At 42.3% G+C, this 15,060-nt stretch overlaps 1 protein-coding gene across 6 annotated transcripts in view; it reads left to right on the top strand.

Moving 5' to 3' along the window:
• The first annotated feature begins 301 nt into the window (after positions 1-301).
• SLC14A1 (solute carrier family 14 member 1 (Kidd blood group)) overlaps positions 302-15,060 on the top strand; it is a 56,871-nt gene continuing 42,112 nt past the window's right edge. For 2 of the 6 annotated variants that reach the window (XM_044934549.2, XM_006075293.4), the window contains exon 1: positions 302-759. The gene's annotated coding sequence lies outside the window, so the exon portion shown is untranslated. The remainder of the gene's footprint in view (positions 760-15,060) is intronic. The other 4 variants (XM_044934548.2, XM_006075290.4, XM_044934550.2 and 1 more) reach the window with 3 other exon arrangements.

The following is a 15,060-nucleotide window of genomic DNA, read 5'->3' as shown; positions in this document are numbered from 1 at the left end:
AGATCCCTGGGCCTCAACTCCAGGATTTTGATTTAGTAGATCAGGGTAGAGCCAAGAATCTGAGCTTCTAACAAACTCTTGGATTATATGGATGCTGCTGGATCAAGATCCAGACTTTGAAATCACTGCTAGCAGTGTTTAATCCGGGATGCCCAGCCCCTCCCCCACACCAATTAAGTCAGCAGTGGGTCTGGGAACACGTATTTCTCAAAGCTCCTGGTGTGGTTCCAATGGGCAGCGCAAGTTGAAGACAGCTGGGTATCCATTTCCTGGGCTCTATTCTTCTGACTCCCAGTAGAGTCACTCTACCACACTACGAGGCCCTGCCACCCTCAGTCCCCCAGTGGATTCTGATGAGGGGCAGTGGGCCTGATTCGGCTACAATGAAAATCCCGTGGCGCCTGGAGGCAGGAGGGGCATGTACAGGAGGCACAGAGGATCCTTGAAAAGGTTTGCCTCATTCTCAGGGTTGTTGCGCCCCAGCCTGTGCCCCCAAGGAGACTAGATAAAGAAAAATGAAACCACTTAACAGGAAATAGCTGGCAAACAAGTAAGGTTTTGCACCGGCCCCGGAAGCCTGCCGAGTGGGCGGCCTTGGCCCTGGGGAGGAGGCGTGAGGCAGCGGATGGTGGCCAGCACCTCCGCCCCCGCTGCCCTGGGCCCAGAGCCCGTCTCCCCGGCTCCGTGGGCACAGGCAGCGCTGGTCCAGCCGAGAAGAGTGACGAGAGGTGAGGAGCTGCAGGGGTGCCGCACCAGCAGGTACAGGATGAGCTCGAAGGCTGTCGGGTGCGGGGTGGCCAGGGTGTGGAGGGCTGGGAGGGCAATGGTGGTTGTAGCCACTGCCGCAGGCGGACAGACAAATGGGCAGGAAGGGAAGCTCCATCAAGACCCGCGTGCAGGAAGTCCTGACCGGGTAGACGCCTGCAATAAGCAATAAAGAAGACGGAGAAAGCCCAACACAGAGAAATGCAGGGAGCACGTGCAGAGAAGCCAGATGGTCCTCTAACTCAGTTAAGTTCAGTCGCTCAGTCGGGTCTGACTCTGCGACCCCATGGACTGCAGCAGGTCAGGCCTCCCTGTCCATCACCAACTCCTGGAGTTTACCCAAACTCATGTCCATTGAGTTGGTGAGAGCAAACAGCAGGTGGGTTTTGGTGCTGAGGTGAGGTTCCACCCTTCATGGCAGAGCCAGGAATGGGATGGGGACGGGGTGGTTCTCACTCCTGTCCCCACTACTTGCTGGCCCACCAGAATGCTAGAGAGAGACTGTCCCTTGTGGTGTGGCCTCGGCAGACGTGATAAGGAGAGTCATGGGGGCAGGAAGAGAGCAAATCAGACAGCAGAGCAGTTTTTTCTTCCAGTTTAACGAGATACAAGTGACCCGCCACTCTGTGTAAGTTTAAGGGGTGCAGCGTAATGCCTGGCATGCACACTTCATGAAATGATGATCATAAGTTTAGTGAACATCCATCATCTCATATAAATACAACATTAAAGAAATAGAAAAAATAAAATGTTTTCCTCATGATGAGAACTTGGAGAATTGGCTCCCTTAACTTTCATATATAATGTAGAGCAGTGTTAATTATATTTATTGTGTTGTACATCACATCCCTAGTACTTATTTATCTTATAATTGGGAGTTTGTATCTTTTAACCACCTTCATCCAGCCACCCACCTGCTCCCCATCTCTGGCAACCACAAATCTGGTCTCTTTCTACGAGTGTTTGTTTGTTCTTGAAATATAAGTGCCCTATAACACTATTAGTTCCTGGTACACAGCACAGTGATTTGATGTTTCCATATATTTCAAAATGATTGCAAGTCTAGTTACCAGGGCAGCAGAGCACTTAAAAACCCCAGTGGCCACAGGCCACAGTCCAGAGCAGCTCCATCAGAACCTCTAAGTTGGGCCAAGGAAGGAGCAATTTTCATAGTGTTTCACAGAGTTGGACATGACTGAAGTGACCTAGCATCATGTGGGAGGAACCAAGGCAGCATTATTTTGTCAAGGGACAGTTGTCCTGGCTCTGGGGTCCAATTCTTAACCTCTGAACCTAGACATATTTTAGCTGTGCTCCTGGCTCCACCAAAGACCTGTTCAGCTCATCTGATGGTTCTTTTGTTTTTAAACTCCCCAAGAGACATGGGTGCTCAACCAGTCTGTGGCTACCCTGGCACAGGGCAGGCAGAGAGCAGAGAAAGCAGGGGGAAAGATTGATGTGAGGACCAGGAAGGCAGGACAGAGAGCCTGGGGCGGGGGTCAGAGTATCCACCACCATTCCTGAGCCTAAGCATCCCGTTCCCCTGGAATCCCAGCTTGGCTCCTTGGCCTTGGTCCCAGGTTCTCAACAGAAACAGGCTCCAAGGCCCCTTTGGATAGGGACCAGGATTCATATGCCCCAGAGCACCCCACCCTCTTCTCTAGGAGCAGTGAGAGAGGGTTAAACTCAAGTAAACTCAGACACAGTTCTACTCAAGTAAATCCTCTAAGCCATGTTGAGAAAAATAGGGCATTGCCTCCTTTATTTTCTTCTTCTCCCAGTTCTCTCCTACACAGACCATCTTATCCCCTGACAGGCAAGTTATTTGCAAGTATAGTCTGTGTCATTTCCCGGGCTGAGACGACTCCTGGGCATGGGCCCTATGCAGTCACGTGGGCTACCACCTTGGTTTAATGCTATTCTGTCATCATCTCAAAAGTCTTAATTTTTGGCTAAGCAGACCCACATTTACATTTTGCCCTGGACCTTTGAATTACGTAGCCGGTTCTGCACCAGGCTCTTGCCAGAGGCTGAGCTCTCTCCCATGGCAACACCTTCAAAGCTCCCCTCTGCTTTCCAAACTCCTTCCTCATTGGTGACAGCCTGAGACAGCAACATGATTTTCCAACATCCACCAAGGGACCACACAGAGAAAAAGGCAAGTACCCAGGGAAGAGGGATATGCAGAGAAAGGTGGCACCTGCCACTCTGAAGGCCAGGAAACCTGGGAAATGTCCATGGCTCTCCCAACTAGCGTCAAGGCAAGACTCAGGAGATCCCACTCATGGTCAACAAGCAAAATCCTTCACAGTAGAAAGGAGAAAAGAGCAGCCAACCTTCCGCCTCCCAGTCTCATCCCCTTGGTATAGAGACGTTTAGCAGGACTTCACCCGAACACGGGTGTGTATGAGCAGAGAGCACCTTCATGACTTGGCTTCCTGTGCGTCTATCACACCGTGACTTGTTCACTAAAGTGTCTTCTCCACATGCTAAAAGCTCTCTGAGGGCCAGATCATGCATCTCTCAGCTCCCCCCCAACTCCAGGTCCTGGCAGCGCTAAGTGTTTGGTAAATAACTTACCAACAAACCAATTCCTACTTTAGCAAATAATTCCAGAAGGTGCATCCTTAAACAAGGCAGTGTTGGCTCAAAAGCAGATCCTGGGGCCCCACCTTCAGAGACTGGGACTCAACAGGTGAAGAGGACCAGGAAACTGCATTTCTACAAGCATCACCCAGTGACTTGAGAAGGCCGATCCTCCAGAGTATAGGAAGGACTGAGGGAGGGGCACAGGAGGGGGGCTCTGGGTGGGGTGAGAGCCGGGTTCACATGGAGGCCCAGGACAAAGCTACAGCAGAGCGAACACGTGGTGGCCTGAGCCACTGCAATTTACAGGTTCCCGTGTGCTGCTGATGCTGCTGGTCTTTAGGCCAGACTTGAACGGAGACAGGTTGTAGTCCCCAGACCAGCAACACCAGAATCACCTAGGAACATGTTAGGAATATAAATTCCCAGGCACTGCCCCAGACCTATTGAGTCAGAGACTCTGGGGGTGGGAACCAGCGATCCAGGTGATGTTGGTGCAGGTGGAGTTTGAGAACGAGAAAGCTGAGCACGGAATTGTCTCTTCAATCACAGAAGTACTGATGTTAAGTCCTATTAGGTGCCTAAATCTGTGCTAAAAAATGTGATAGCAACAAAGACCCTGTAACCTCTCTTGGCTTCAAGAAGCTTAGAATTTATAGCTACTGTGTACCGGCGGTGCAGAAGGGGGTGTAATAATAGCAGAGCTTGTGAAAAATGTTGTTTCATGCTTTTCTACCAGTACCACCCAAGGGGTGTGATTCAGAAGAGCTGGACTATTAGGATCTTCAGCTTTTTCTGACCCTTATTCCATGATTCAGCACCACACTTTGACAGGGATTTTCAAGGCGAGAGACAACTAAGACCAGAAAATTCACTGGAAAGTAGCCCAGCACCAAAGAGTGTGATGTTGGCCCTTGTGTGCTCTGTGTGGCTTGAAAGGGACGAGGTTTCCAAAGGCCTTGCAAGCCAAGCAAAATACGTCAGATTCGATGCAAGGTCAGGGAGTAGGATCAGGTGAGACAGACGTGGCCATAAAGCACTTTAAGTAAAATCTCAGTTAAATCTCATAGTTCTTGTAGGGTTGATCATCTTATTCCCATTTTAAAGATCAAATACCCAAGAATCTAGTAAGTTAAAAGTTGTATATACAAATACCCAGTTCATAAATCTCCTAGCCAGAATTCATACCCAAAGGTTCATGGTTGCCCTTGGAGTCTCTTGAGCAAGGATGGAACTTGAGGACAGCGTGAGAATGTTTGTTAAGTCAGGCATGATCGACTGGAGACCGATAAAAGTAACCAGCCTGGACTAGGGACTCTGGCCAAGGAAATTAAACAAAGAAGGCTTTGAGCTATTGAACACCAGTAAGTGACATGGAGATCTGCGGGGGGACAGTCATGACAACTGAAGGAAACCGCACTGGTGTAACCAAATCATTGGACGTAGAGTCCAAAGACCTCAGCCCAGGTCCCATTTCTTTCTGTGACCTGGAACAAGGCATTTCCTGTCCTTGAACCTGTTTTCTCACCGATAAAATAGAGATGATAATCCCCACCCTGCCTTCCTTGGACGATCACACATATTAAAAGTTCCAGAAAGAGTAAAGTAATACTGTTAATACTCTCAACTAAGCTACCGTGAATGTCATTGGGCACATTATTAGACAGTTCAAACAGAATGTTTTCCCTGTCTTTTCTCCAGGAACGTTTTTTTTTAAGTTTTTATTTTATATTGGAATATAGTTGGCTTACAATATTGGGTTAGTTTCAGGGGTACAGCAAAATGATTCAGTTATACATACATCTATTCATTTTCAAATTCTTTTCCCATTTATGTTATTATACAATATTGAGTAGACTTCCCTGTGCTATATAGTAGGTCCTCGTTCATTATCTCCTGTATATATGGGAAGCCCATTGTATATATATAGGGCTCTCCAGGTAACTGAGTGGTAAAGAATCTGCCTGCCAATACAAGAGATGCAGGTTTGATCCCTAGGTTGGGAGATCCTAGAGAAGGGAATGGTATAGTAGTGTATATATGTCAATCCCAGACTCCTGATTTATCTGTCTCCCCCATGCTTCCCCTTTGGTAAGCATAAATTTCTTTGCTAAGTCTGTGAGTCTATTCTAGTTTTGTAAATAAGTTCATTTGTATCTTTTAGATTCTGCATATAAGTGATATCATATGATATTTGTCCTTCTCTGACTTACTTCACTTAATATGATAATCTCCAAGCCCATCAGTGTTGCTGCAAATAACTTATTTCATTCTTCTTATAGCTGAGTAATATTCTTGTGCATGTATCTATCACATTTTCTTTATCCATTGATCTGTTGATGGACATGTAGGTTGATTTCATATCTTGGCTATTGTAAACAGAGCTGCAGTGAACATTGGGGTGAATGTATCCCTTCGAACCATGATTTTCCCCAGATACACACCCAGGAGTGGGATTGCTGAATCATATGGTAGTTCTATGTTTAGTTTTTTAAGGAACCTCCATACCGTTCTCCATAGTGGCTATACCAATTTACATTCCCACCAATAGTGTAGGAGGGTTCCTTTTTCTTCACATCCTCTCCAGCATATATTGTTTGTAGACTGTTTGATGAAGGCCATTCTGACTGGTGTGAGGTGATACCTCATTGTAGTTTTGATTTGCATTTCTCTAATGATGCCCTGCGGAGAAGGCGATGGCACCCCACTCCAGTACTCTTGCCTGGAAAATCCCATGGACAGAGGAGCCTGATAGGCTGCAGTCCATGGGGTCGCTAAGAGTCAGATACGACTGAGCGACTTCACTTTCACTTTTCACTTTCATGCATTGGAGGAGGAAATGGCAACCCACTCCAGTGTTCTTGCCTGGAGAATCCCAGGGACAGGGAGCCTGATGAGCTGCCATCTATGGGGTGGCACAGAGTCAGACACGACTGAAGCGACTTAGCAACCGCAGCAGCAGCAATGATCCCCTGGAGAAGGGAATGACTACCCCACTCTAGTATTCTTGCCTGGAGAATTCCATGGACAGACGAGCCTGGCGGGCTACAGTGCATGGGGTCGCAAAGAATCAGACATGATTGAGCAACTAACACTTTTTTACTTTTCAATAATTAGTGATGTTGAGCACTTTTTCATGTGACTCTTGGCCATATGTACATCTTCATTGAATAAATGTCTAGTTAGGCCTTCTGCCCATTTTTGGATTGGGTTGTTTGTTTCTATATTGAGCCATCAGTTGTTAGCCAAATTTTGGAGATTAATCCCCTGTCAGTCACATAGTTTGCAAATATTTTCTCCCATTCTGTGGGTTGTCTTTCCGTCTCATTTATGGTTTCCTCTGCTGTGCAAAAGTTTTTGGGTTTAATTAGATACCATTTTTTTATTTTTATTTCCATTACTCTAGGAGATGCATTGAAAAAGATACTGATGCAATTTATATGAAAGACTGTTCCACCTATGTTTCTTTAAGAGTTTTATAGTATTCAGTCTTACATATAGGTTTTTAATCCACTTTGAGTTTATTTTTGTCTGTGGTATTAAAGAATGTTATGATTTCATTCTTTTACATGTAGCTGTCCAGTTTTCCCAGCACCATTGATTGAAGAGACTGTCTTTTCTCTACTGTGTATTCTTGTCTTCTTTATCATAGATTAATTGATCATAGGTGTGTGGGTATATTTCTGGGTTTTCTTTCCTATTCCATTGACCTATATTTCTCTTTTTGTGCCAGTACCATAATGTTTTGATGACTATAGCTTTGTAGTACACTCTGAAGCCAGGGAGCCTGATTCCTCCAGCTCTGTTTTTCTTTCTCAAGATTACTTTGGCTATTTGGGGTTTTTTCTGTTTCCATACAAATTGTAAAATTTTTTATTCTAATCCCGTAAAAAATGCCAGTAGTAATTTGATAGGGATTGCAATGAATCTGTAGACTGCTTTGGGTGATATAGTCATTTTAACAGTATTGATTCTTCCAGTCCAAGGACATGGTATATCTTTCCATCTGTCTGTGTCGTCTTCAGTTTTTTTCATCAGCATCTTATAGTTTTCAGAGTGTGGGTCTTTTGCTTCCTTAGGTAGGTTTATTCCTAGGTGTTTTATTCATTTTGATGCAGTAGTAAATGGAATTAGTTTCTTCAATTTCCCTTTCTGATCTTTCATTGTTAATGTGTAGAAATGCAAGAGATTTCTGTGTACTAATTTTGTATCCTGCAACCTTACCAAATTCATTGACAAGCTCTAGTAGTTTTCTAGTAGCATCTTTAGGATTTTCTGTGTGTAGTATGTCATCTGCAAACAATGACAGTTTTACTTCTTTTTCAACTTGGATTCCTTTCATTTCTCTGATTGCCATGGCTAGGACTTCCAAAACCATGTTGAATAAAAGTGGTGAGAGTGGACATCCTTCTCTTATTCCTCATCTAAAAGGAAATGTGTTTAGTGTTTCACAGTTGAGTATGATGTTAGCTGTAGCTTTGTATACATGGCCTTTATTATGTTGAAATAGTCTCCCTCTATACCCTCTTTCTGGAGAATTTGTGTCATAAATGGGTATTGAATTTTGTCAGAAGTTTTTTCTCCATCTATTGAAATCGTTACATGGTTTTTATTCTTCATTTTGTTAATGTGGTATATCACATTGATTGATTTGCGGATATTGAAGTATCCTTGCAACCTTGGGATAAATCCCACTTGATAATGGTGTACAACCCTCTTAATGTATTGTTTGACTCAGTTTGCTAGTATCTTGTTGAGAATTTTTGCATCTATGTTCATCAGTAATATTGGCCTGTAAATTTCTTTTTTTGTGATATCTTTTTTCTAGTTTTGATGTGTGGGTGATGGTGGCCTCATAGCGTGAGTTTGGGAGTGTTCCTTTCTCTGCAATTTTTTGAAAGCATTTCAGAAGAATAAGTATTAACTCTCCTCTAAATGTTTGATAGGATTCACCTGTGAAGCCATCTGGTCCTGGACTTTTGTTTGTCAGAAGTTTCTTTATCATCATTTCAGTTTCAGTATTTGCGATAGGTCTGTTTATATTTTCTATATCTTTCTGGTTCAGTCTTGTACCTTCTAAGAATTTGTCCATTTCTTCCAGGTTGTCCATTTTACTGGCATATAATTGCTTGTGGTAATCCTTCGTATTTCTGTGGTGTCGATTATAACGTCTCCTTTTTCATTTTTAATTCTATTAATGTGAGCCCTCTCCCTTTTTTTCTTGATGAGTTTGGCTAAAGTTTTACCCACTTTGTTTATCTTTACAAAGAGTGTGTGTGCATGCTCACTCAGTCGTGTCTGACTCTTTGTGGACTTTTAGCCCACCAGACTCCTCTGTCCATGGGATTCTCCAGGCAAGAATACTAAAGTGGGCTGCCATTTCCTCCTCCGGGGAATCTTCTTGACCCAGGGATAAAACCTGTGTCTCTTGCATCTCCTGCATTGGCAGGCGGATTCTTTAGTCCAGAGCCACCTGGGAAGCCCCATCTGTTCAAAGAACCGGTTTTTATTTTCATTTATCTTTTCAATTTTTTTCATCTCTATTTCGTTTATTTCTGTCTCACCTTTATTACTTTCCTTCTACTAACTTTGGGTTTTGTTCTTTCTCTAGCTGCTTTAGCTGTAAGTTTAGATTGTTTATTTGAGATTTTTCTTGTTTCTTGATGTAAGATTGCATTGCTATAAACTTCCTTCTTAGAACTGCTTTTGCTGCGTCTCATAGGTTTTGGATCATCATGCTTTTGTTTTCTTTTGTCTCTAGTTTCGTTTGGTTTTTTTTTTTCTCTTTGATTTCTTCAGTGACCCATTGGTTTTTCAGTAGCGTATTGTTTAGCTTCCGTGTGTCTGTGTTTTTTACAGTTTTTTCTTATAGTTGATTTCTAATCTTATAGCATTGTAGTTGGAAAGGATGCTTGATATGATTTCAGTGTTCCTAAAGTTGCCGAGGCTCACTTTGTGGCCCAGTATGTGATCAATCCTGGAGAGGATTTCATCTGCATTTGAAAAAAATGTTTATTCTGCTGCTTTGGGATGGGATTCTGTATAAATATCAGTTAGGTCCATTGATCTCAATGTGTCATGTAAGGCCTGTGTTTCCTAACTGATTTTCTGTCCCTGTTTGACCTGTCCATTGAGGAAAGTGGGGTGTTAAATTCCCCCACTATTATTATATTACAGTCAATTTCTCCTTTTATGACTGTTACTATTTGCCTATGTTGGGTGCATATATATTTACTATTCTATATCTTACTCTTAGATTGATCCCTTGATCATTATGTAGTGTCCTTCTTTGTCTCTTGTAACAATCTTTATTTTAAAGTTAATTTCGTATGATATGAGTATTTTTACTCCAGTTTTTTTGATTTCTATTTGCATGGAATAAGTTTTTTCTATCCCCTCACTTCCAGTCTGTATGTGTCACTAGATCTGAAGTAGATCTCTTACAGACAACATATATACATGTCTTATTTTTTTATCCATTCAATCAGTCTATGTCTTTTGGTTGAAGCATTTACTTTGTTTATGTTTAAAGTAATTATTGACACGTATGTTCTTATTGCCATTTTGCTCATTGTTTTGGATTTGTTTTTGCTGTTTTGTTTTGTTTTGGATTTCTTTTTGCTCCTAGTCTTCTTTTGTTTTCTTCTCTTGTGATTTGATGACTAACTTTAGTGTTGTGTTTGGATTCCTTTTTCTTTGTGTGTATATGGGTATTTATTGTATATTTTTCATTTTTGGTTACCATGAGGTTTTGATACAGCAGTCTGTATGTAAACAAGATTGTTTGGAGTTGCTGTTCTTTTCATTTCAAATACATTTGCAGTATCCTGCATTGTACTCTCCTCTTCTCATGATTGCTGATTTCATATTTGTGTAGATGAAGCCCTACCTTTATTGTATGTTTGCCTTTATTGGTGGACTTTTTCATTCATAATTTTCATGTTTCTGGTTGTGGCCTTTTCCTTTCTGCCTAGAGAAGTTCCTTTAGCACTTGTTGCAAAGCTGGTCTGCTGGTGCTGAATTCTCTCCGCTTTTGCTTGTCTATAAAGCTTTTGATTTCTACATCAAATCTGAATGAGAGACTTGGTAGGTAGCATATTCTTGGTTGTAGGTTCTTCTCTTTCACCGCTTTAAATGTATTGTGCCCCTCACTTCTGCCTGCCGAGTTTCTGCTAAAAAATCAACTGATAACTTTATGGGAGTTCCCTTGTATGTTATTTATTAATATTCCCTTGTTAAAAATATTTTCTCTGTGTCTTTAATTTTTGTCAGTTTGATTATTATGTATCCCAGAACGTTCCTCCTTGAGTTTATCCTGCCTGGGTTTCTCTTTGCTTCCTGGACCTGGGTAACTGTTTTCTTTCCCATGTTAGGGAAGTTTTCAGCTATTGCCTTTTCAAATATTCCCTGAGGTCCTCTCTCTCTCTTTTCTCCTTCTGAGACCTCTGTAATGCAAATGTTGATCATTTAATAACCAACAGAGGTCTCTTAGACTATCATTTCTTTTCATTCTTTATTCTGTTCCACGGCAGTGACTTCCACCATTCTATCTTTCAGCTCACTTATTCATTCTTCTGCCTCGTTTATTCTGCCATTGATTCCTTCTAGTGCATTTTTATGCATTGGAAAAGGAAATGGCAACCCACTCCAGTGTTCCTGCCTGGAGAATCCCAGGGACCGGGGAGCCTGGTGGGCTGCCGTCTCTGGGGTTGCACAGAGTCGGACACGAGTGAAGCGACTCAGCAGCAGCAGCAGCAGTGCATTTTTGCATTTCACTTATTGCATTGCTTGTCTCTGATTGTTTGTTCTATGGATCTTCTAGCTCTAGCTCTAGCTTCTAGCTCTAGTTAAACATTTTGATCTGTGCCTCCATTCTTTTTCTGAAATCTTGGATCATCCTTACTATCATTTCTCTGAATTCTTTTTCAGGTCAATTGCATATCTCCACTTCACTTAATTGTTTTTCTGGGGTTTTATCTTGTTCCTTCTAGAACAGATTCCTCTGCCATCTCCCTTTATCTAGCTTTCTGTAATTGCAGTTTCTGTTCTAGGGGCTACAATTGTAATTCTTTTTCTTCTGCTGTCTGATCCTTGGTGGATGAGTCTGGTCTGAGAGTTTTCCAGGCTTCCTGGTTGGAGGGACTGGTCCTTCACACTGGTGGATGGAGCTGGGTCCTATCCCTCCGGTGGGCAGGGTCATGTCAAGAGATGTGTTTAGTGGACAGCTGTGGGGTCAGGGATACTGACTGATGGGACTGCCTTGTTGGCTGTTTGGCCTATGGCATCCCACACTGGAGCATATAGGCTGTTGGATGGGGCCAGGTCTTGGCGAGAAAGTGGCAGCCTCCAGGAGGGCCCATGCCAGTGAGTACTTCCTAGAACTACTGCCAACAGTGTCTTTGCCCCCAGAGTGAGCCGCAGCCACCCCCGCCTCCACAGAAGACCCTCCAGTACCAGCAGGTAGGTCTGGCCCAGGCTTCTACAAGGTCACTGATTTTTCCCTTGATTCCTGGTATGCACAAGACCTTATGCATACTCTCTAAGAGTGGGATTTCTGTTCCCCCAATCCTATGAAATTCCTAGGATCAAACCCCACTGGCCTTCAAAGCCAAATGCTGCAAGGCCTTCTCTTCTCAATGCCAGACCCCCAAGTTGGGGAACCTGATGTGGGGCTCAGAACTTTCACTCCTGTGGGAGAACCTCTGTGATATAATTATTTTTCCTGTTTGTGCGTCACCCACCCAGGATTTGATTTTATTACAAATGCACCCCACCTACCATCTCATTGTGGCCTCCTCTTTGTCTTTGGACATAGCATATGGTTTTTGGTAGATTCCAGTGGGTTTTTTTGTTTTGTTTGTCAGTGGTTCTTAAGCAGTTGTGATTTTGGTGTTTTCATGAGAGGTGAGCTCACTTCCTTCTACTCTACCATCTTGTCTCCACTACCCTTAGGAATGTGTGTTTTTTAAACTTTATGTCCTTGTTATCATTTTAGCTCGAGCAGGCAATAGGTCTTGTTAAAGGTGGTCAAGATAGACTAAACACTTAATTGTTAAATAAATATTTGTTTTCATACATAATTCTCAAGAACTTTCCACTGCCTCTATGGAAGAAAAATCTTGTAAATTTATTATAACACTTTTATTAAGATACAATTTACATACCATCCAATTCACCCACTGAAGCATATAATATTCACAGAATTGTATAAAAGGCATCACCATCATCAATTTTGGAACGTTTTCATCACCTGCGAAAGAAACTCTGTACTCATTGGCAGTCATTCCCCACTTTCCGCCAGCCTCTCCAAAGCCCTGCTGCTGCTGCTGCTGCTGCTAAGTCGCTTCAGTCATGTCCGACTCTGTGTGACCCCATAGACGGCAGCCCATCAGGCTCCCCCGTCCCTGGGAGTCTCCAGGCAAGAACACTGGAGTGGGTTGCCATTTCCTTCTCCAATGCATGAAAGTGAAAAGTGAAAGTGAAGTCGCTCAGTTGTGTCTGACTCTTAGCGACTCCATGGACTGCAGCCCACCAGGCTCCTCTGCCCATGAGATTTTCCAAAGCCCTAGGTCAACATTAATCAGCTCTCTGTCCCTATAGATTTGCATATTCTGGACATTTCACATGTATGAAAACGTGACTTTTACTTGGCAAAAATAAGGCTTTCCAGATCATCACACTCCAGCAGGAATTAGTATTTCCTCTCTTTTATGGCTGAATAGATTCCATTGTGTTCTTATACCACTTTTTGTTTATCCATTCATCAGTTAATGAGTATTTGTGTTGTTTCTACTTTTGGCTGTTATGAATTAGGCCACTATAAATGTTCATGTACAAATTTTTGTGTGATTTAATTTCATTTCAGTGCATACATGGGAGGGGAATTACTTAGGTGTATGGTAACTATTTGTTTAACCTTTTGAGGGGCTGTCAGACTGTTTTCTGAAATGGCTGCACCATTTTACATTTTTACCAGCAGGGATGTATTAGAGTTCCAATTTCCCCCACTTCTCCACAGTTATATTATCTGTCTTTAATTATAGCTCTCCTAGTGGGTGTGAAGTGATATCCCATTGTGGTCTTGATTTGCATTTTCTTGATGATTAATGACGTTGAGCATTTTTTCATGTCCTTAGTGGACACTTGTGTTATCTCCTTTGGAGATACATCTATTTAAATCTTTTGCCCATTTTTAAAATTAGGTTGTCTTTTTATTACTGAGTTGTAAGAGTTCCTTACAGATTCTGAATACAAGTGCCTTATGAGACATATAACTTGCAAATATGTTTTACCATTCTATGAGCTGGTCTTTCACTTTCTTGATGGTGTCCTTTGAAATCCAAAAGCTTTTAATTGTCATGAGGTCCAATTTATCTTTTCTTTTGTTGCTTATGCTTTTGGTGTCATATCTAAGAAATCATTGCCTAAGCCAAGGTCATGAAAACACTTCTTTTAAGAGTTTAACAGTTTTAACTCTTATATTTAGGTCTCTTATCTATTTTGAGTTAATTTTTATATGTGGTGTGAGGTAAAATTCTCAGTCTTTTACATATGAATATTTAGTTAGCATCATTTATATAAGACTACTCTTTCCCACTTATTGGAGTTTTTTTTAGAACCCAGAAAAATCTTTAATTTACATTCTTATTATTCTAGGGTAGTATTTCCAAAGCTGGTCTATTGAGAACTTTAATAAACATGTTACAAAAAAAAAAAAAAAACAGGAAAAAAGTCACATGACCCAACAAGTTCTAGGTATAGTAAGCTGAATAAAATTAAGCATCTTCCCTACTGTAGTCTCAAAGACTTTAGTACCAGCATATCTGATGGATCTCTTACTTTATCAGTGAAGGCTTTTTATGTGGGCACATATCAACTTCTCTAGAACCATGCTTCCAAGAAACTCAAGTTTGGGATCCACTCTTTTAACAGACTTACTCATTTGAATGCTCTTAAAATGTTCTAACTTTCCTCTTTGAGAATTAAGCCACCAGTATGGCTGGAGGTTGTTTGTTTTGTTGTTTGTTTTTCATCTTTAGGGCTTCCCTGGTAGCTCAGCTGGTAAAGAATCCACCTGCAATGCAGGAGACCCCAGCTCAATTCCTGGGTCAGGAAGATCCCCTGGAGAAAGGATAGGCTATCCACTCCAGTATTCTTGGGCTTCCCTAGTGGCTCCATTGGTAAAGAATCCACCTGCAATGCAGGAGATCCCGATTCAATTCCTGGGTCAGGAAGATCCCCTGGAGAAGGGAATGGCTACCCATTCCAGTATTCTGGTCTGGAGAATTCCATGGACTATATAGTCCATGGGGTTGCAAAGAGTCAGACACGACTGAGCAACTTTCACTTCATGTTTTCATCTTTAACCAGATGAGAGCAGAAATAAGTCAGTAATCTGTGAGTTCCCCTGGATCACTTTGCTAACTGGTTTAGGATGCACAGTTTTGGTTTCTAATGAAGCATCATTTTTTAAGGTAAATATTAAATAGCACTTCTTTTTTTTTTTTTTTGAAAGTGTGATCCAAGAACCACCTGCATCAGAATAACCTGGTTTTTAAGGGCAGATTGCTGGGGCCCTTTCAGACCTAATAATCAGAAACCCTCAAGCTGAACTCAGATGCTGCGCTGACAGGCTCTCTGTTGATTCCTGTTCACAACAAAGCTTAAGAACTGCGGCTCATCCTTGGATTAAGGGAGAAAGCAAAATAG

Source organism: Bubalus bubalis, chromosome 22 (assembly GCF_019923935.1).
Source record: "Bubalus bubalis isolate 160015118507 breed Murrah chromosome 22, NDDB_SH_1, whole genome shotgun sequence".
In the NCBI taxonomy this organism is placed as follows: domain Eukaryota; kingdom Metazoa; phylum Chordata; class Mammalia; order Artiodactyla; family Bovidae; genus Bubalus; species Bubalus bubalis.
This window is presented reverse-complemented; position numbering and strand designations above follow the sequence as displayed.